The sequence below is a fragment of the Phoenix dactylifera genome, chromosome 15 (assembly GCF_009389715.1).
Source record: "Phoenix dactylifera cultivar Barhee BC4 chromosome 15, palm_55x_up_171113_PBpolish2nd_filt_p, whole genome shotgun sequence".
Lineage (NCBI taxonomy): Eukaryota > Viridiplantae > Streptophyta > Magnoliopsida > Arecales > Arecaceae > Phoenix > Phoenix dactylifera.
In genome coordinates this window covers 70,428-93,647 of record NC_052406.1, presented here as the reverse complement: position 1 = coordinate 93,647, position 23,220 = coordinate 70,428, and positions in this window count along the sequence as shown.

The window sequence follows — 23,220 nt, the reverse complement described above, 5'->3', positions numbered from 1 at the left end:
CTGCTCATAGCTTAAAAAGAAAAAAACTTGTCAAACTATGAAAAGAAGATAGAAGGAACAACCTCCATGAATGAATTATTTTACTATCATGACCAACAAAATGTAAGCAAATATTTTAAACATAAACAAGGAGATAAAAGTATACTTTTATCTGTAATTTCATGATTTGAGCATCATAAGATTGATAGCCATTAGCATTTCCTAGACAGCAAAGAACCAGATAAAATATATCTACAAAAGAAAAAGACTTGAGAGAACCGGATTCGGTTCTGCATGCAAACGGCAGCCAGCCTCCACTCGGTTCCCAACTTCTGTTGCCTCCCATCTTGCTGGCTTCGCATCCATACGTCATTCTGTATGTCACCTCTTCCCTGAAAACCATACAACAAAACAAAACAAAGGCCATGAGAAGCGAGCTCATACAATAAAGTAATATCCTCTTTTGGGGTCAGAATAATATAATTCTCTTTTCCAAGAGCACGAAGAGGTGGCACCTTGGAATCTGTGTAAAGCCCTTAATATAAATAGAATTGTAGATGGCCACGTTTCGTCCTCCAAACCTTGCTACTTGTCTCTCGTTCGTTTAATCCCATTCTTAATACATAATTTTCTCATTTTTAAGCACGGAATTCATCATTTATTTATTGGCTAGCCCTCTCGAGGTCTCAACTTAGGCGCTAAGAATCTGTTCCAACTTCCAACCATCCAAAGAGCTCCTTCCCTCACTTTATTTGTTGGCCTTTGCTTGCTTTAGCGTGAATGTTCCAAGGTCCCCCCACCCTAACCAATGCCAAGACAAAGAGAGCCTCGTCTCTAGCTCTTCATCCCCTAGAGTAAGGTGATCAAGCTAGACAAACACTATGCACCAAAATACTCAAGCCAATTCACATCGGCTTTCGGATTGAATCCCACCCCATAAAAAGTGGCACAAATCGTGGCACGAATCGAGGAACGCTAAAGCTACAATTAGAGTGACATGGCATGTTAGGTGCACCTTCAGTTCGAGTCTACAGAAAAATATATGGAGTTGACTATGAGAAGACGGGAGATAGAAGATAATTGGCAAGTTGGCTTGTCACACCCCAGAGATCAAGCGACATGTGTGCCTCGAGGTGCATGCCCTTGCTTGGATATAAAAAAAGTGGCCAATTTGTCCATACCTAGTATGATGGCACCTAGCCAATCCAACGGTGCTTTGGGGTTGGGATTTCACCGCTAATTTTCTTTACTGATTGCGTGGGGGTGCACGCTGGCTCGCCATAAACTAGTAATAAAGCTCGATCTTTGGGGGATTTGGTGAGTACTATTTGGCTGATTTCAAGATTGAGGGGCGTTGGGCATGGCATCCTTTAGTTGGAAACAGGGAAACAGGGGCTTGGAGTGTCTGGGATAAGGATGGCACCCTTTGTTTAAGGATTTAACCTTTACTTGTCAAAGGAAGGGGGATCGCAAAAGGAGGGCTCAGGCATGTGAGGGAATCAAACACAACGCATGCGCATCGCCTTTCAATCCACGCTTTCCACTTAACCTGCCAATTTTTCCTACTAAACAAGTACAATGCTTTGGATGCAATCGACCCAAGTTGCTAGCTTAGACTCTCTCTCTCTCTCTCTCATTCTTCAGTGATCCTTATCCTCTTTATACCACCACGTTTCGACTTCATGAGCTCTTTTGCTTCAAGTGGTAGTTAGAAACTACTTTGGCACTTGACTACAGGAGCACATCTACCATTCCGAGGGTAATAATGGGTGCAAAAGCGTCAGACTGGGTCTGTTCTTCAATGACTCGACTAAATTGTTCTTGTATGCTTAATTGAAGGTGCTACCAGATTAAGTTCTCTTGATGGTTTTGTTGGAGGCATAAAATTGAATCAATGTTGCCAAATTTTTGTTTTTGGTAAATTAAATGATTTAAATTAATTAAGAATAAATACATCCATGGGAATCGGAAAATACAATCTTAAAGAACTAAATAAGAAGATTAGTTGAGGAATTAATGCAACATTGGCTGACAATCTTGAAAGGTGAATGGAGACTACCATCAAAACGAGGAATGAGGTGGATTGGAAAGCTATTATCTTGTCAAAGTTGGAGGGCTTAATTTATAGGGATTTGGAGGGATTGGACCAACTGTTTTTGACAAAGTCTATTGGGGTAAGTTTCTACTTTAACTAGTAATTTGCTTGGAGTAATAGATAAGATAACTCACAGGTCTATACATCTGGCATGGGTCAAGTCCAACTTGGGTATTCAAGTCTATTCAACGTTTTACCTCAATTCAAAAATGCATGCAAGAACGCCCTGCATAGTCTAGCTTAAATCTAGTAAACCTGCATCGGCTTTGTGATTTGATAAGTGAGAAGAAAGGATTCTCTTCGATCCGCTTAACTTAATTTCTCCAATAAATAATAAACAATAAAATTTTAGAAAGCAAAACTTTAAGCCTTTGCTTTTATTAATCTTTCAGGATGCACAAATTGCCATAATTTTCAAAGTGTAGAAAGTAGTCTGTTTTTTACCTTCGCTCTCTTTGTTAGGATTCTAGTAGTTGGAAAATAGAGTTTATGCTCTTCGCTTTTGCTCCTTCTATTCTCTTTTTCTAGAATTATGGCTTATGCCCTTTATTTATACTATTGAGGTTCTTCTTATTTGGAATAAACTCTTTTTCTGGCTAAAAAGGAATAAAGTTCGGACCAAATAGGATTGGATTTTTCTCCTAATTAAAAGAGGACACAAATTACAAAAACACTAAAGATGCTTTAAGAGTTTCTAAAGTTGGAACATAAGCTAAATCTTGACTCATGTGATGAGAGCACAAAAGTGCGACCTACATGTCACCTAAATTAGTATTATTGCTAACCGATAATAATAAATTCACTGGATTAATATTATATTTGGGTTTGGCACCGATTTTCATAAATTAGAGATAAAATGCACATTGAATACAAATTTAACTAAAGAAGAATCCCTTTCCAGATCCGACCCGATTGAAGATCGGATCGGGTCCGAGTCGGGTTCGGATCCGAATCAGGTCGATTTCTTTTGTGCTTTTAGGAAATAATTTTGGGGCAAATCTAATTTGGCCATATCATAACTATGAGGTGCTGGGTGACCCATGACTTAAAAGATTTGCAATTGACCTCCAGTGAGAACAGATGGCCCGCGACGAATCCATCTACAACCCAAATTTCATATCACATTATTTATTTTATCTATATGAATGATTGGACGAAACTTGGTGTCTCCCAGCTCCCATCTCAGGAGGGCAAAACACATCCCAGCTCTTCCCGGATCGTAGCCGCATCAAATCATCCATGTCCTCCTCCTTCCCAGCAACCAAAGAAGGAAGTTCACACCCTTCCAAATCCTCCACACCCACCGCGTGCCAGCCACCGTGCCAGCAGCGCCCAAATCCCAGCATCCGTAATCATCTCCCACAGATCAAGCTCCCGAGTCCGCCTCCTTTGAAGCCGGTGATGCATCCCACGCTTCAATCCTTCCGCATCCAAGCAATCCCGCTGCCAGCGCCCTGCATCGCGTCTCCCTCTTGGCCCAAAGAAGGAAGTTCACAACCCGTCCGGCTCCTCCAAGTGATCCTGCATCCGTCCGAAATCCCCACCTTCCGCTTCCGTGCCAGCACCGCGTTTCAGCCGTCCGTGCCAGTTCTTCCGAATCCCATCTCATCCCGTGATCCTAGCAACGCCTTCCGCATCAGGCGTCCGACCAATTCATCCCCGCCTCGCAGCCGTCCATCTCACAGCATCCCGCACTGCATCCAACTCCATCCGCGCGTGGCAAAGATCTCCCCCAGTGAGGCAGATCTCCAACACATCTTCAACGCGTTTCCAAGACTCCTATAAGAAGGGGGTGAGGCCAAGAACCAGGGGGTGGAAGGAGAAGGAGAGCTCGGCTGGGGAGTGGTGGGAGCCGGCTGGTCCAAAGGAAGAAGAAGGGAGCTCGGCTTGTTCAAGGCAGAACAGGGGAGAGAAGAGAGAATGTTGTGCTCTGTTTTCAACTTCATTGAAAACAGGGCATTGTGTTTTCTTTTTCTTTCTTTTAGTTTTAGTTTTTTTGTTTTATTTGTTTTAGTTTTATTTAATTAAGAGTAATGTGCTGTTTGTAGTTGGAATTTTAATTGAGAGCATGTTGTTTTGGTTCTTTTTTTTAGTTTTATTTTAATAAAGAGTTTTATTTATACTAAAGTTTTTAATTTCTGTTGTTTTTTTTTAATTTCCGTTCTTCAAATTCTGTAATTTTTCTTCTTTGTTATGCAATACAATTAAATCTTCCTTCATGCAATCGATGTTCTAGTCTTCAATATTCCTAGCCCTGTTTTCATCCATTTTAGTTCAGAGCTTTCTTTTTTATTAAATATATATATGCTTTTTTTAAATCTAAGTATATGTCCTCTAGTTGATTTCAATAAAAAATAATTATCTGGTGGACCAGAAAATCAGTCAATATTTCCGACATAATGTTTTTTTTTTTCCATCATTCAAAAGTCGATTTTGAATCCGAGTGAATGTTCTAATTTTTATGCAACTCCAATCGCCTCCCTGTGGATCGACCTCTTACAACCGCTATTCTTCGAGTAGAACAGGTCAGAGTAAAAAATTAAATTTAACTTTTGTTCGTCGGTTCTAACAACGATCTGTCTAGCATATTTTTAGTTAGACAGGAAAAGGACGAACAAAATTTTGGCGCCGTTGCCGGGGAGGCAAATCGAGAAGCAAGAACGATCACGAAGATCAAATTGGATTTTGGATGCCCGAAGTGAACGCACTCCGGTAGTAAGTTTTTATTTTTATTAATTTTTCTTATTTTGATTATTTTAGTTAGTAATTTTGTAGTTATTAAATTCTGAAATTTGAAATTCGTAATTAAAGTTTTCTAAAAAAGAAAGTAAAAAAAAATTTTTAAAAAAAAATTTTAAAAAAAAATTTCAAGAATTCAAAAATTTAAATTCAAAATTTGAATTCTGTGATTCAAAATTTGAAATTTAAATTTAAAAAAAAAGTAAAAAAAATTAATTAAATTCAAAAAAAATATTATTTTTGCTAGTAATTGATAGGGTGCAATCCCCCGAGGTGATCATACCTCTATTGGGACTCCTCACGGAGTAATCTCCAGAGCTTATTCAACGGGCATTCGGAGATTGACTGACGCATAAGGATTAGTTTTAGTTTACATTCAAGTTATTCCTATATTAAAAATTAAAAAAAAAACAACATAAAATTAAAATTAAAAATTAAAAAAAATAAAAAAAATAAAAAAAAATTGCTTGCTCATTTAATCAGTACAACCTAATGACATTGCATAAACTTTAAAAAAAAATATTGATTATTTGCTGCATTTAGTATTAAGCATTTGCATAAAGTAATTAAGGGCAAAACCCATTAAAAAGATAAGGTTGGGAAGTCATTACCTGTCCTTAGCCCAAAAATCACCACCTTGCATACTTATCCTAAGCCAAATTAAATTAAAATCAAATTAGACGTCGGCCTTAGGATTTTCGAGCTCAATTAGGCTCTTGGAAAGAAGCGGCTGAAAGCCACTCCAGTGAGGATTTAGTAATTGGTGATGTCTAGGAAAGTTTTACAACAGTGAGAACTGTTACGGGTATTGTGGTATCGGTGTATCCCTTCTGGCACCACTGCACACCCCGGGACTTTCGTGGTCACTGGTTACTGGATCACTTAACTGGTAAGCTCAAGCTTAATCTAAAAGGGAGATTAGGAGCTGTCTAATCTAGAGAGAATTTCAGGAACTTTTTTTAACCTGATAAGTCTCTGTGCAACTAGATTTAAGAAGCTACTAAACCTCACTTAGTTCTAAGACTAATAGATCAAATTGTTGTGTGGTGTTGATTATGGTTATCTCGGTCTAGCCCTTCTTCTTATCTTTTAGGATTTCGTTAAAAAAAAAAAAATGAGTCTAATTAAGTTGTGGAAAATGTATGCATGGTAGAAGGTCATTAAGGGATAAGTTAACCCCATTTGATCCTGAGATTGACAGAACTTGTCATCATAACCTGCGAACTGTAAACCAACCGTCAATCTCTACAATGGGTGAACATATTAGAACCTTGAATGAATTATTCGCTCCTGCATCTGCTAGTCCACCTACATGTATAGTATTGCCAATAAATAATGCAGCCCAATTTGAAATTCGGGCTGCAACAATAAATATGTTACCCAAGTTTTATGGGTTCGAGAGTGAACAACCCTATATTCATCTAAACAAGTTTTTGACAATCTGTCAAACATTTAGAAATCAAAACTTAGATGAAGAGGGTATTAAATTAAGGTTGTTTCCCATGACTTTAGAGGATCGTGCTGCTGCATGGCTGTATTCCCTTGCTTCAAATTCCATCACATCATGGGAACAACTATCTAGGAAGTTCATGGCTGTATTCCCTTGCTTCAAATTCCATCACATCATGGGAACAACTATCTAGGAAGTTCATGGCTAAGTTCTATCCCATAGTAAAAACTGAAAAAATTAAGGATGCCATCAGAACGTTTAGAGGAAAATCTGAGGAGGAATTTTTCCAACTTTGGAAAAGATTCCATGATCTTTTGGTCAAGTGCCCGCACCATGGGCTTGACAAGGCTGATCTAGTACATTTCTTTTACAAAGGACTACCTCCAGCACATAGAAACATGATTGAGTCCATGCACAAGGGTAGGTTCATGAACCAAACCCCGGATCAAGCCTATGAATTTCTTGTTGACTTAGCCGAGAACGCCCAAAATTGGAGTAGCTATGGTGAGGAAGTAAATAGAGATGAGTTCGGGTCTAGAAAACCAGGTAATTATGAAATGAAAACAGACCCAGAACTCAAAAATGTCGTGTCCAATCTGGTGACTGGAATGAACAACTTAAGTAAAAAGTTTGATGCTTTCACTGTTTCCACTAGTTCGAGTTCATACAAAGAGTCAAATCCCGTCATGAAAGTGGATCACGAGTCATATAGTTTGTGTGTTTTGTGTAACAGTCCTGAGCATCTAGTGGAGTGCTGCCCTAATCTGCCCACCATAAAGGCCGAGCAAGCAAATGCTCTAAATTCATATAGTGCCTTTAAGAAGCCCACTCCCAACTCGTTCAGCCCAGTTTATCACCCTGATAATAGGTTCCACCCAAATTTCTCATACAAGCAAAATGAACCTATTCAGCATCAAGGTGGTCCACCAGGTTTTCAGAACAACTTCCCCAGGATAGGTCCACCACAAATGAACCAACCTTTGGTTCCATCTGTACCGCCTTATAATGCCCCTATCCCACAGCAACCTTCACAATTAGAAACCATGATGGCTAATATGATGAAACAACAACAAGATTTTATCAAGCAACAACAACAGACCAATACAGCCCAAGCCCAGACTAACCAATTCCATGCGCAAGCGATTGCAAAACTTGAGGTTAGTCTAAGCCAAATAGCTAACTCTTTAGGGGATAGGAAGAAAGGTGAACTACCTAGTCAACCAGTGCCTAACCCTAGTAGACAACAAAATCAAGGTCAGTATCAAATCAATTCTAATGGAAATCCGACCTATGAAGTCCAGGCAATTACCACTTTAAGGTCTGGCAAGCAAGTGGACAATAAAGTTCAACTTCCTGAACATGAAAAAGAAAATAAAACTGAATCCGATAAGAACCCTATTCAGAAGAGGGGTCAAGAACAGGACAAACCGGAAAAAAGGGAAGAACCCATAGAAACATACAAACCCAAGGTTCCCTTTCCCAGTAGACTTCAGGACTCCAAGAAACAATCTAACTTTGATGAAATCATGGAAGTCTTTAAAACTGTTCAAATAAATATACCTTTTCTCGATGCCATAAGACAAATTCCCTCCTATACAAAACTCTTGAAAGACTTCACCACGGTCAAAAGAAAAACAAGTATTCCTAGGCAAGCTATTATGGCTGCACAAGCCTCATCTCTCATTCAACAACAGATTGCCCCGAAATTCAAAGACCCTGGTTGCCCAACTATTGAAATAAAAATAGGAGAGACGATCATCCAAAGAGCTCTATTAGATTTAGGAGCCAGTGTAAACCTACTTTCCTACTATGTGTACCAAAAATTAGGTTTGGGGGAATTAAAGCCTACAAATATTACCCTTTCCTTAGCAGATAGGAAGTGAAGTACCCCAAGGGGATTGTAGAGGATGTAATAGTGAAAGTAAATAAGTTTTACTATCCTGTGGACTTCGTTATCCTTGAGACTGAACCTGCAATACATCCAGACAGTCACACACCTATAATTTTAGGTAGACCTTTCTTAGCCACAGCAAATGCTGTGATCAACTGTCGAAATGGGATGCTGAAGTTATCTTTTGGCAACATGAAAGTCGAGCTTAATGTCTTCAACATAAGTAAACAACCACCAGACGACAAAGAAATCAATGAAGTTGACATGATTGAAAGTCTGGTTCAGGAGACTTTCTTACAAACTTATAATAAGGACCCTTTAGAAGCTTACCTTGCCCATTCCGAGGAAAGGGTCAAGCATGCGCCTCTTAGTTCTGTTCCCCTTATGAGCATAGATCGTCATCAGCCGACTGTTCTTCATCGGACTCTTCCAAAACCATTCTTAGATAATGGTTGAAAAAAGGAGGATTTACATTTTGTCTGGCTGAAGACATAAAACTTAGCGCTCTTTGGGAGGCAACCCAACATGTAAGTTTCTTTTATTAAAAAAAAAAATCATCAATAAATTACTAACATGCAGGTTTGGAGGATTTTGCCCCAACTTTCAATTAACCCACCCATATCAGGTACTTCTCCTCTGTCCTCTTACTGCTTTAAATTTTCTTTAACATTGAGGACAATGTTAGATTTAGGTTTGGGGGTATTTTTACGCATTTTATAAAAAAAAAGTTTTTAGTTAAAATTTTTGAAAATATATATATATATATATATATATATATATATATATATATATATATATATATATATATATATATATATATACACAAGGTATACAAAATCTAAGAGCCCAATGACTAGTTGGAAGTTGTGCAAAGTGAGTTCTTTTTATTAAGTTTCTTTTAGTGAGTTGTAAGCTAATTAGTGCTTTGAATTTCACAACACATCTGGCCTGCATTTTCTAAGGTATAGGTTCGACATTGTGTTGAGAATATGGTAGCAACCTCGAATCCTAATGAACCATCTTTTTTTGATCCAAAAAAAAAAAATGGTGGATTTAGTCAGGTACATCGAAAAGGGCTACCTACTGTCAAAGGTCAGCAGGCTTGTGATGAGGAACCCGAGCATAGGTCCATAGGGGAGTCTTGATGCCCGACACCTCATGCCAACTGGTGTGAGAATTGTCGACTAATTGCTTGCTACATGGAGGAATCATCACAGGAGTAAAAGTGCACAATATATACATTATCATATGCAAAAAAAAAAAATCAAATCAAAAAAAAAAAATGAAAAAAAAAATATATATTGACCTTAAGAAAGACAATAGTGTGAAAGCCGTCGTTGTAAAAATTCGAGTAAACTGGAATATTACAGATAAAGCCCATGAGGTATTAAAGTAAACATCCACAACTCTCGAAATCCTGCAGAAAAGATGATTTTGAATCAGCAAATAGGTCTTATCCGACCAATTCTTGGAAACTACTAATATTAGCGATATTTTGGAGATCCAAAACCTTAGCTTGTGCATGGTCCAAACTTCACTGAGCACTCAAGTATAAATAAGTCTTACAACTTCCTAACGGAAAACTTAATGACTTCAACTCAAATTGCATACTAACCTAGAAATTGGGCTACTTAGTAATTAAAACCTTGTGTGCTTTTGAAATTCTTATCAGTTATTTACTTGAAATTAGACTTTCATTTCATAAACCAAATTTTATTTTGGGATTGAAGTTTGTGGGTAACTTCACTGCAAACCCTCACGAGACAACACTCGTCCACTAGGGTAACCTAGGGGTTTAAAGACTTGTTGCACGTGCTAAGTGCAATCGTAATGCTCTACGAAAGTGAGTATTTATCTTAGTATATTTATATAATAAATTACACTTTTGCACTCTTATGTTATCATTTTCGCACTAAATTGCTAGAGACTAGCAATAAGCTAGTTGGGGGGTGTGATGAGAGCACAAAAGTGCGACCTACATGTCACCTAAATTAGTATTATTGCTAACCGATAATAATAAATTCACTGGATTAATATTATATTTGGGTTTGGCACAGATTTTCATAAATTAGAGATAAAATGCACATTGAATACAAATTTAACTAAAGAAGAATCCCTTTCTAGATCCGACCCGATTGAAGATCGGATCGGGTCCGAGTCGGGTTCGGATCCGAATCAGGTCGATTTCTTTTGTGCTTTTAGGAAATAATTTTGGGGCAAATCTAATTTGGCCATATCATAACTATGAGGTGCTGGGTGACCCATGACTTAAAAGATTTGCAATTGACCTCCAGTGAGAACAGATGGCCCGCGACGAATCCGTCTACAACCCAAATTTCATATCACATTATTTATTTTATCTATATGAATGATTGGACGAAACTTGGTGTCTCCCAGCTCCCATCTCAGGAGGGCAAAACACATCCCAGCTCTTCCCGGATCGTAGCCGCATCAAATCATCCATGTCCTCCTCCTTCCCAGCAACCAAAGAAGGAAGTTCACACCCTTCCAAATCCTCCACGCCCACCGCGTGCCAGCCACCGTGCCAGCAGCGCCCAAATCCCAGCATCCGTAATCATCTCCCACAGATCAAGCTCCCGAGTCCGCCTCCTTTGAAGCCGGTGATGCATCCCACGCTTCAATCCTTCCGCATCCAAGCAATCCCGCTGCCAGCGCCCTGCATCGCGTCTCCCTCTTGGCCCAAAGAAGGAAGTTCACAAACCGTCCGGCTCCTCCAAGTGATCCTGCATCCGTCCGAAATCCCCACCTTCCGCTTCCGTGCCAGCACCGCATTTCAGCCGTCCGTGCCAGTTCTTCCGAATCCCATCTCATCCCGTGATCTTAGCAACGCCTTCCGCATCAGGCGTCCGACCAATTCGTCCCCGCCTCGCAGCCGTCCATCTCACAGCATCCCGCACCGCATCCAACTCCATCCGCGCGTGGCAAAGATCTCCCCCAGCGAGGCAGATCTCCAACACGTCTTCAACGCGTTTCCAAGACTCCTATAAGAAGGGGGTTGAGGCCAAGAACCAGGGGGTGGAAGGAGAAGGAGAGCTCGGCTGGGGAGTGGTGGGAGCCGGCTGGTCCAAAGGAAGAAGAAGGGAGCTCGGCTTGTTCAAGGCAGAACAGGGGAGAGAAGAGAGAATGTTGTGCTCTGTTTTCAACTTCATTGAAAACAGGGCATTGTGTTTTCTTTTTCTTTCTTTTAGTTTTAGTTTTTTTGTTTTATTTGTTTTAGTTTTATTTAATTAAGAGTAATGTGCTGTTTGTAGTTGGAATTTTAATTGAGAGCATGTTGTTTTGGTTCTTTTTTTAGTTTTATTTTAATAAAGAGTTTTATTTATACTAAAGTTTTTAATTTCTGTTGTTTTTTTTTAATTTCCGTTCTTCAAATTCTGTAATTTTTCTTCTTTGTTATGCAATACAATTAAATCTTCCTTCATGCAATCGATGTTCTAGTCTTCAATATTCCTAGCCCTGTTTTCATCCATTTTAGTTCAGAGCTTTCTTTTTTATTAAATATATATATGCTTTTTTTAAATCTAAGTATATGTCCTCTAGTTGATTTCAATAAAAAATAATTCTCTGGTGGACCAAAAAATCAGTCAATATTCCCGACATAATGTTTTTTTTTTCCATCATTCAAAAGTCGATTTTGAATCCGAGTGAATGTTCTAATTTTTATGCAACTCCAATCGCCTCCCTGTGGATCGACCTCTTACAACCGCTATTCTTCGAGTAGAACAGGTCAGAGTAAAAAATTAAATTTAACTTTTGTTCGTCGGTTCTAACAACGATCTGTCTAGCGTATTTTTAGTTAGACAGGAAAAGGACGAACATCCTGCATCAATTTTGTTCTTCAATTGTATTCGTTAAATTCTTTCCAAATTAAAAATTATGGCTTTCTGAAATTTCAACACTCAATTAAATCCTACATAAGGTAGATCTTGCTCCTAAAGCTTGTCCAGACAACCTCAAGTGGCTATATTAGTCTATGGTGGGTCGGATGATCCTTTTGGATCAGTACTTTCTTTATTTGCAAAATTTAGCTCCAACTAAATTAAAACTCGAGTTGGAAAGATGCGTGCTTCCCCATCTCATAGCTAAGCCTCTTATTTTCATATTGAATTCATTAGTGGAGTACCCATTTTATATTTATTTGTAAAGTACCCATTTCTACAGTATCAATAGCATAAATTTTCTTTTCTTCTCATATATTGGAGATAATTTGACAGAAGTAGTATGTATTGAAGTTGAAAGCATTAGTTGAGATATGAGCTCGATGACATGGGCATTCCTCTCTTCCAATCGAGTGAAGCATTTATTTACATTATTATCTATTGAGGTAAAAGCAACAACCATCCTCCTTTTGGTCCTTCAATATACTTCAAGTACCAAAAGCTCTTCTCCCATCTAGTTGTACTATTGGCAAATATGGACAATGCACTAGGACTCCACAGAGGAAGAACTTAAGCTTTGGTACCAATTTGATCCGATTAGAAAGATGGAAGGATTTTCTTTAATTTTAGAAAAGGGGGCTCTAAACCCTTTTTCTTCCATTAGTTTTCATGATCCATGAATCATGATATAATTCATGGATGGAAAGTAGAGTTTATGATATTTGTTTTTAGTCCCTCTATTCTTGTTCTCTTAAAATATGCAATATATCCTTTACTTATCCTAGTTAGGTTCTCCTTGTTTGAGTCGGATTCTTCTTCTAGCTGAAAGAGGATTAAAACTTCCATCATTTTATTATAGTAAAGTCCAGCACAGATACTAAAGCGCCACGATGCGGCAGAGCCGGGCCACTTCAGGCCTATTAAGTTGTGCACAACCTTATATAAAGTTGTGGCGACGATCTTGGTGGGGCGTATGAAGCCCTTGCTGCCCGATATCATCTGCTAGGAGCAAAGTGCTTTTGTGAGAGGTAGGAATATCGTCGACAATGTCATGTTAGCCCAAGAAGTGATGTGAGATCTTAAACAGGCCCCAAAGCGGCGAAGCTTAATGGCTGTCAAACCGGACATAGAACGAGCTTATGATAGGACCAGGTGGAGCTTCCTCAGGCGGGCCCTGGAGAGCTTTGGGTTTAATGGGATCTAGATCGAGTGGGTGTTGGGGTGCGTTCGGGGGCTGAGTTTTTCACTCTTGATCAATGGGCGCGGGTAGCGAATGCATTGGCTCTAGGAGGGTGTTGGCAGATTATTGTGTCGCGTCTAGGCAGAGAGTGAACCTCCTGAAGTCTACGATTACTTTCAACCCGAGCATAGATCTCAGGGTTAGGCGAGGGATCTATAGGATCCTCGAGATGTCAGAGCAGGATGGGACCTGGAGTTACTTAGGCATACCAATCACAGGCAGGAGGTTGCTGGTAGCTGAGTGCACTGATTTGGTGCAACGGGTCCAGAACAGGTTGGAGGGATGGAGGACATCATCTCTCTCTATGATGGATAGATTGACGCTGGTTAGATCAGTACTTGGCTCCATACCCATCTATCATATGGCAAACATGGTGGTGCCGAAGACGGTGCTGATAAGTATCGAGCGCATGCTTCGGAGCTTCTTATGAGGGTCGTACAGCGGTGGTCACGGGGTGCATCTGGTAGCCTGGAAGAGTGTCTATCTACCTTTCAGCGAGGGCGGCCTTAGAGTTCTATCCCTTCTGGAGAGACATGAGGTGCTCATTGCCCGACATGCAGCCCGTTTTATGCTGGAGCCGCAGGGCTTCTGGAGTTAGGTTATAGCAGCCCACTATGGCGGGGCGGCAGCACCGGGCGGAGATGTTCATTCATGTGGTGAGAGATAACGAGGTTCCTGCAAACTATATTGGCACACACTAGGTGGCTGATAGGTGATGGGCGAAGCATCGATGTGGCTAGGGATCCACGGGTGGACACCCTACCCTTGCATCTTTAGCCAACCATGGTTAATGTCAGGGTAGCTGAGGGTCTGCAGGTATGCGATCTCTTTGTCCCGGAGGGAGCTGCATGGGACGAGGCTAGATTGAGTCAGGTCATCGGACACATCTTGATAAGAGGGTCCACTCCTTGCCAGTTTTAGGGTGTGCTGGTCTAGACTTTCGGGTTTGGAGTACCTCGCACAAGATTGGGGTTAAGATGGGGATATCTCACGCGGCCTCCAGCCGGAGCATGCACCGGGATCGGACTGTGCGTGGATCTGGCACCTGGGCCTCCACCTGAGGGTTGCACTTTTCTTATGGAAGGTGGTCTGGGATCGCCTACCAACAAGAGCAATTCTCAGTGGTCGTGGACTACGGATTCCCTCAAAGTGTGAGATCTGCAGTGTTGATGGGACAGTGGACCGTGCGGTGTTTCAATGTGCATGGGCAAGAGCGGTTTGGTGACTGGCAGGGATCTCGAGGGAGGCTTAGAGCCCGAGGGACCTGTTTTTGCAGGCCATCCGTCAATGGGCGGATACACCAACGTTACAACTAGAGGCCGTTAGAGCGACTTGCACAGCTTACCAGATCTGGCTGGCAAGAAATGCTTAAATATTTCATGAGTATTACATGTCGCTGAGGCTCGTGGTGGAGAGTGCTCCGGCACAAGTTGCAGAAATCAATCATATTACATCAACAAAATGGCCTTTGACAACTCGGAATATTTGGAGTTTCCATCCTGCTCCTGCAGTACCCCATACGGTGTTCTTTACCTAGGAGCCCCCACCTCCGAGCTTCCTCAAGGTCAATTTTGATGGATCTGTCACGGACGGAGGTACGCGGGATGTCGCGGGGTTTGTTATCAGGAGCTCGAATACTAGGGTGATGGCAGCAGGTGGCTGTCGGCTATTTGATGTTTCGGTTCCTGGTGCAAAGTTAAGGGCCACGTGGGCAGGCTTTCAACATGCCCGGCTAGGTTTGCGAGCTCTCTCAGTCATCTTGGAGGGCGACTTGGCCACGATTATCAGATGGATCTAGGGGGTTCGAGGGGTGCGGGCGACAACCACCCTCTGCTTCGTGATATCTAGGCCATGACGAGGGATAGAGTGGCCTTTAAGGCCAAACATGTCTTTCGTGAAGCTAATGGGGCTGCAGATTGGGTAGCCGCCTATGTGCCCAGCCATAGGGATAGTACCGTATGGGCTGGAGATGGAGAGCTGCCTTGGGCACTCCGAGATATTTTGTTTTATAACTTTATTGGGTGTATTCATACTCGTCAGATATGAATCGCCCGTCCTAACCAGAAAAAAAAAGAAGTCCAGCACAAATCAAGTTAGATTTCTTTCCTACTTAAAAGAGGATAAAAATCATAAAAAATGATAAAAAATATTTAAAAAATTCAAATTTTGGGAAGAAGTTAGATCTTGACCCTTTCATCAATTTTATATTCAATCATATTACTAAAGTCTTCTTGGTTTAGAAATTATGGGTTTTCAAACTTTTGATATTTCATTAAATCCTAGATATGGTAGATCTTGCCCCTGAACCTTGTCCAAGTGGCTAGATTAATCCATGGGTCAAATAATCCCCCCTGGATTACTCTAGAAATATTTTTTGGTCAACTAAGTTTAGGCTGAATGTGACTCTTTTAATGCACTTATTTACAAGGCCTTTCCAAGTCTAGTCCAACTATGCGAGACTATAAGGAACCAAATTGGGGAATAATAGGCTAGATTTGGGATCCATACTCAATTCATATCTACCTGACCCATGTGCACCCTTACCTGATGGTAATAGCCATACTGGGACAATATTTAAAAACATTAATCTGAACAAAGATGATAAAGGCTAACAAAGATGATAAAGGCTTGCAAGTGCCCATCTTATCCTGAGAGGATCTTTTTGACCCAATTTACAAGTCAATTTTAACGCAAGAATATAACTAATAGAATTAGCTAAGCGTGGCATGACACGTACCAGTCTCCACCCAATTGGTGCACCCATTGCATGCAGACTTTTTGGTTTGCCCACATGGTTTTACTTCCTAACATTATATCAGTAGCAACTCCCGACCAAAAAGGTCAGAACCCTACGTGTTCCCTCCCACATACTTGGCACGTGCCACCAAGTCAACGAGCCCCAAAACCCCACCCATGAAAGGTTATGGAGTGTTAGGTGGATCCAAGGTCGTGAGCCAACAATGCCACTTGTATTTCCGCTACTTTCATGAGCTACAAACGTGGTAGCTGCTACTTTATGTCAGAGACCAGAGAATAGAGATAAAGCCTTGCTAGAATTGAGTGAAAGAAGGAACAGAAGAATACCAAGACTGCTAGAAATGGGTGAGGATAAGAATTGGACCCTCCAAATGTTAAAGGGGACCCTCTCAAGTCTCCATCGCCTCCGCGCATGTAGCTAAGATCCATTTGAAGATCTTGGTGTACAAAATGAAAGATAAAAGCTAGCACTCAATGTAGGGTGGGACAATTAAGGGAGAGGTGACGAATTAGGGATCAGATTTGCAGGAACCTTCTACTCTAAGGGACATACCACCCTGTAAATCTGGTTTCTGCTCTTGCTCTCCAATACTTGCATGCTTCCAAACTTGCTATCACTTGACTTTTTACCTTCAATTTGTCTAAACAACTTATTAGCTACACTAATTTTAAGCATCACATTTTATCTCATTGCAAATAAAGTTTTTAATAAATATCAAAAGGTGCTTTTCTAGAATTCCTAGGCTCCATATAAGTACCCAAAATATATCAAGTGCATAGTCGATGTGAGACTAAGCACACGCCCACCGGATCCTCACAATGTTGCAAGCCCTAGTTGAATTTGCTTGTTGAACCTAAACTAATCTTAGTTTGGGAAGTGGATGATATGGGTGGGACAACAGAGGCTCTTATCCTAGGATAACCGGCTAACATAACCCAGAACCATCAATCCCTAGCAGTTTAATTCAACCATTTTACATCAACACAAATTGGTGTTATCTCCAGGTTTCATCATGACAGAGGAAATATTAGACACCTCAACCTTGGACAAGATCAATATCTCCATGACCTTAGCATAAACCGACCTCAGACAACTTCAGCTCCAGCTGAAGAGCCGACCAACTGATGTTAGCAAACTTGCCTCCAATTGAGGTACCTGATGGAAAAAATATTGGACATTTCGACCTCGGACAAGACTAGCCTCTCTGTGACCTCGGCATAAACTGACCTCGGACAACTTTGGCTCTAGCCGAGGAGTCGACAAACTAAGGTAAACAAACACGCATCTGACCGAGAGGCCTTTCGACACGTGCCGATAAGGACTGACAATCTTGGCAATATTTTATTGTGAATGCAACTGACTGTTGTGGTAGCTCTGCATTTGACGCGCGGTTAGTGCCGTACACCGCCTACGTCGACTAACGCATTCTGTGGCCGTACAACTGGCTGCTGCTGGCGACTGGGTCACATCATGCTGACCCAAATAATGACAAATCCAACTTTCTATATAAAAGGATAGTTCGGGGGACCTCAGGTACGCACTATGATATACATTATGCAATACCACCCACAAAGAACCACACTCTGCTAAAAAAATTTCCCTTCTATACTGCTGTCACTCTATCTTGACTTAGACATCGAAGGTTTCTCTGCTGAAAACTCTCCTGTAAATAGACCTGTTACAGGCCATCCCTGGAGGAGACCACCAACCTCACCTCAGCCAACCGGTTCAGCTTGGTTCCAGCCGACCTCAGAGTCATCCGAGCTACGCTCTGACCTCGGTCTGAATTCTACGGTAATAAATTGGTGCTAGAAGAAGGGTCACCCCATCTACATTGATACCAAGTGAAGGAAGAGATCATCAACAAGAGGTTGTGAAGAGCCCGCGGTGCATCGTATGCCTCGCAACACCGTGCTCCAGCCTCATGAGGATCCCTACAACGCCTAAAACAAGTTCCACTGGAACAATCCGCTGCACTGGTGAACAATAAGCAGCTCAACCTACTCATTCAACAAGTGCAGGCACTGACCATGATGGTTCAGGGGCTATAGTAGGCGGCAGCATGGTGGAATTAGTCTAGCTGGAATCTGGTCAGCCCGGCCACTATTCTTGGTCGCCGGCTCACCACATATGTCTGGTCAGCCACCATTCTCAAGACTGGGATCCGAAGTGGTCTTGCTAGAGTCAGCACACCCAGTGGAGCAGTCCTGATCGGGATGGAAAGCGGTGTACTCCAAGCCTCCATTCCAGCAAGGAGTTCGTTCAGATTCTTTCACCTCCTCGCCATATGGAGCTCCCATCCTAGTGGGATTTTGACCTCCATAGGAGAATCAAGGAGATGGGCCGGCAGATTCAGACCCTCAGGGGACAGGCACTGAAGGCGAATAATGATCTCAGCTTCTCCTCGGAGCCCCCTTCTTCTGACAGATTATGAAAGAACTGATGCCACCTTGGTTCAAGATGCCCTAAGTAGAGTTGTACATCCACTGGATCACCTGGAGAGCTTTAAGGTTCTCATGATGCTGCACAGAGCCACCGATGATGTACTTTATAAAGTATTCCCTGCGACCCTTTCTAAGGTGGCTCGATTCTGGTTCTTCTAGGCTTTGGCCCGAGTCCATCCACTCTTTCGAGCAGCTCGCCCGCCTCTTTGCAGCACACATCATCTTCAGCCGAAGAAGGCGCCGCAGTTCAGATGCATAGCTCAACATCAAGAAGGAGAAAGAGTCCCTTATGGACTATGTTTGCTGCTTCAATGCGGTGATGCTAGAGATCCGTGACCTAGACAAGTCGGTTACGATGTCGGCGACGAAGAGCAGCTTGCGGCCGTCGCGCTTTCTCTTCTCCTTAAAGAAGCACTTCCCCACCGACTTTGCCAAAATGCTGGCTCGAGCAAACAAGTATGTCAATGTAGAGGAGGCTATGGCCTCCCGTCATGAGTCTACTGGCGGCAAACCTCCCCAAGGAGCCAAGAGGGGGTGCGAGGAGCGAAAGGAGCTTGCAACGACCCAAGAGTCCTCCTCAGATATTCGAAAGGTACACACCTCTCACTACTCTAAGGACTCAAATTCTTATGAAAATTTAGGGTCAAGGCTACCTGCACCCTCCACATTGAATGAAGGGCCAGACGATCAAGAGAGACCAGAAGAAATACTTTCGCTTCCACCAGAACCACGACCACGGCACCAAAGAGTTCATCCAGCTCAAGGACAAAATTAAGGCACTCATTCGATGCAGGCTGCTAGACCGGTACGTGCACCCTAGACAGGACCGAGACCGAGAAGTGCTCACTTCGGCCTTTGATCTTCACCTCCAGAGTCGATCGATAATCATCCGATAGCAGGTGTCATCAACACCATCACTTGTGAACCTCCTGTGGTCCTAAGTGCCTCGGATAGCCGAGCTCCCTAGGAAATCGAGGCTGCCTCAAATAGACAGTGCACGAAAGACGTGATCACCTTCTCTGATATTGACCTAGAAGGAGTCCAAACTCCTCCTGACGATGCTATAGTTATTTTGCTTACTATCACAAAATACGATGTAAATAGAATGCTTGTTGATAATGAAAGTTTGGACGACGTGTTGTTCTATGATGCTTTACAAAGAATGAAGCTACCTCTTGAACAATTTTGGAAAGTCAATGCTCCTCTAGTTGGCTTCTCAGGGGACTTTGTTCCTGTAGAAGATGTGATCAATCTGCTGGTCACCGCAAGACAAGAGCCTCAAAGCAACACATTGAGGCAGAACTTTCTGGTAGTTTGGGTCCTCTCAGCCTACAATGCAACTCTAGGCCGATCTAGCCTCAATACCTCCCAAGCCATGGTGTCAACTTACCATCTGCTCGTTTTGTTCCCCACAAGGAGCGGGGTTAGAGAAATTCGAGGTGACCAAGTAGTAGCTTGCCAATGCTACATGGCCACTCTCAAAGGAAAGAAGTGGTGGAGACCTTGCTGGTTGAGAGGCTCAACACAAGGGACAAGCACAATGAACAGCGAGGAGAACCAGCCAAAGAGTTGGTGAGGATCTCCCAGAAGAAGGACGAACCTGATCGGACCATGCGGATTGGCTCTAGCCTAGATGAAAAGAACTAGGCCAGGATCGACTTCCTCTAGGCCAATGTCGATGTCTTCGCTTGGTCGGCTACCGATATGTAGGGTATAAGCCTAAGGTGATGGTTGACGAGCTCAACATGGACCCAATTCACGACCTGTGCGGCAGAAGAAGAGAAACTTCGCTGCAGAAATGCAGCAAATTATAAAGTAGAAAATTGACAAATTCTTGAAGGCTAACTTTGTTCGTGAGGTAAGAGGTAAGCTACCCTGACTGGCTGGCCAATATTATGTTTGTCAAAAAAGCTAATGAGAAGTGGTGAGTTTGCATCGACTACACTGACCTGAACAAGGCCTACCCAAAAGGCAACTTTTCGCTTTCAAGGATTGATCGACTTGTAGATGCAACCTTAGGAAACCAGCTGCTGACCTTCATGGATGCTTTCTTCGGGTACAATTAGATTCAAATGACGCCCGAGGGTGAGGAGAAAACAATCTTTGTCATCGAAAAAGGCCTCTACTGCTATAATGTAATGCCCTTTGGCTTAAAGAATCCCAGGGCAACTTACCAATGCCTCGTCAACAAGATTTTCAAGGAGCATATCAGCCGAAATATGGAGATGTATGTAGATGCCATCCTTGTGAAAAGCTAAGCAGTAGAGCAGCACATAGCCGACTTGGAGAAAGACTTCGCAACTCTGAGGAGGTACTAGATGAAGCTCAACTTGACGAAGCACGCCTTCAAGATAACCTCAAAAAGAATTTAGGATTCATGGTGATGCAACAAGGCATCGAGGTGAATCTCGAGAAGATCTGAGCTGTGCAAGAGATGTAGCCGCCAACGAATGTCAAAGAAGTCCAGCACTTGACTGGACGGATCGCCGCACTTACAAGATTCGTCTCCAGATCAACAGTACACTGCCACCCATTCTTTAAGGCCTTGAAGCGCCCGAAAAACTTCTAATGGATTGAGGAGTGTCAAGAGGCCTTCGATCGACTGAAGGAGTACCTCAGCTCGTCGTCTCTCCTCACAAAAACTGCTGGTCAGAGAAATGCACTACTTGTACTTAGTTGTTTCTCCTTCTACTATGAATTCGGTCCTAGTATGAGAAGAAGAGAGGTGCCAGAAGCCGGTCTACTGCATGAGCTGGATTCTACGGGATGCCAAGACAAAATACTCCAAGCTGGAGACGATGGTCTATGCCCTCATGATCTCTGCTCTGAAGCTCCGATCGTATTTTTAGGCCCATTCTATCATAATTCTGACCGACTAGCCAGTCAGACAAATCCTGCAGAAGCCCATAAATTCAAGTTAATTAGCGAAGTGGGTAGTAGAGCTCGGAGAGTTTGACTTGGAGTACCAACCTTAGCTGTCTATCAATGCTACGATTTTAATCTTGCTCTTTTAAAAAGGGAAATTAAATGTAGAATACCCCAAGTATAGGGTGTAGCAAAGTAATATTCTCGGTGAGTCCGAGATCGAATCCATAGGAATTTGACAGTGAACAAAAACTAAAGGCTAAATAATATTCAGATTGACAAAAATATAACTAAGGCATCAAGATTCAGCCTAGCATTTCATCATGCTTTTCTTAAAATCACCTATTAATCATAGTAAAATAGATTTAGTTTTATGGGCAGCATTACAGTAATTCAATTTTAAACTACAGGGATTTCTAAGCATCTGTTATACCCGGAGGAAATAACAAATCAAAAAAAATATATAAGTTTGAAATAATTTCTATAAATTTACTGCACCGTAAATCAAATCAAAAACATTAAAATCCCATTGATGATTAAATGAAATACATGAAGAAAATGCTAGGCTTTTCCCTAGCCTTAGCTAGATAAGATTTAGCTACTCATATGAAATAGAAGCATTTTTGTAAAAAGGGATTAGCAAAGAAAAAGAATAAAACATAAACTCTTTCTCCCTTTTTATTTAGAAACAGAGCACTCTGTTTCTTTTCTTTTCCACGCTCCCCATCTCCACCGGATGGCTTCTTTCCTTCGTGGACTCCGTGGGAGATGTAGTCGATTCCCAAAAATGGAAGGCCTCCCCCTGGTTCCTCCTCCTTCTTTGCTCAGTCCTCCCTTCCTGATCCGTCTCCACCGTGGTCTCCTCTCCCTTGCTCCGTGTCCTCCTGTCTCCACCGGATGTAAGATCAATCTCCCCACCTCTTCTTCACCTGGGTCCTTTTATAGGCTGCGGTTGCTTGGGACAGTTTTGAATGCTGATGAGATGCGGCTTGGAGATGGGAAGTTGCTGGGAAACCACGGGTGTTGGGAAGACTCCTCAGATGGCTGGAATTTATTCACTGGGAAGGGAGTGGAGGACTCGGCTGGATGAAACGATCGAATGCCACGACGCTTGGAATGCTCTTCATGGCCGGGACGGTTCTCTGTTGCTTGGAAGCCAAAAGAGCTTGGGGAGTTGCTTCACTGATGAAAGAAAGAGCCGGTTTGGCTTTGGATTTCCCTCACTGCCGTTGGGAATTTGAAGATGAAACGATTGTTGTGACGCTTCTGCTGCTGGAAAAGAAGTGGAGGACTCGGCTTGGGACTCTTCTCCTCCCGATGGCTGCTGGCCTCCTCCTCTTCCGTCGCACGCTCCATGCTTGGATGAGCTGGGAAGAAACAGGGGAGACAGAAGGACGCTGATGAGATGCTGCTTGGAATGACGAGCCGGTTTGGCTTAGGTCCCTTGGGTTTGGTTTAGGTCCCTTGGATGAGATGTCATGATGCTTGGAGAGCCACACGGACGGTTGAAGATGCTAAGAATTTATTGAGCTCGGAACGCCAAGCATTGGGCTCAAACCCAGCGTTATTGGGTCTTTTGAATTACTTGTACTCAGACACAAATAAAACATTAATTAATTAATTTTATTAATAAAGATTAGCTATAATACTAATTAAGATAATACAAAAATTTCACTTTTGTACTCTCATCACACCCCCCAACTAGCTTATTGCTAGTCTCTAGCAATTTAGTGTGAAAATGATAAAATGAGGGTGCAAAAGTATTGTTTATTTTATTAATATATATCAATATGTATGAATTAAAATAAATACTCAGTTTCGTAGAGCATTACGATTGCACTTAGCATGTGCAACAAGCCG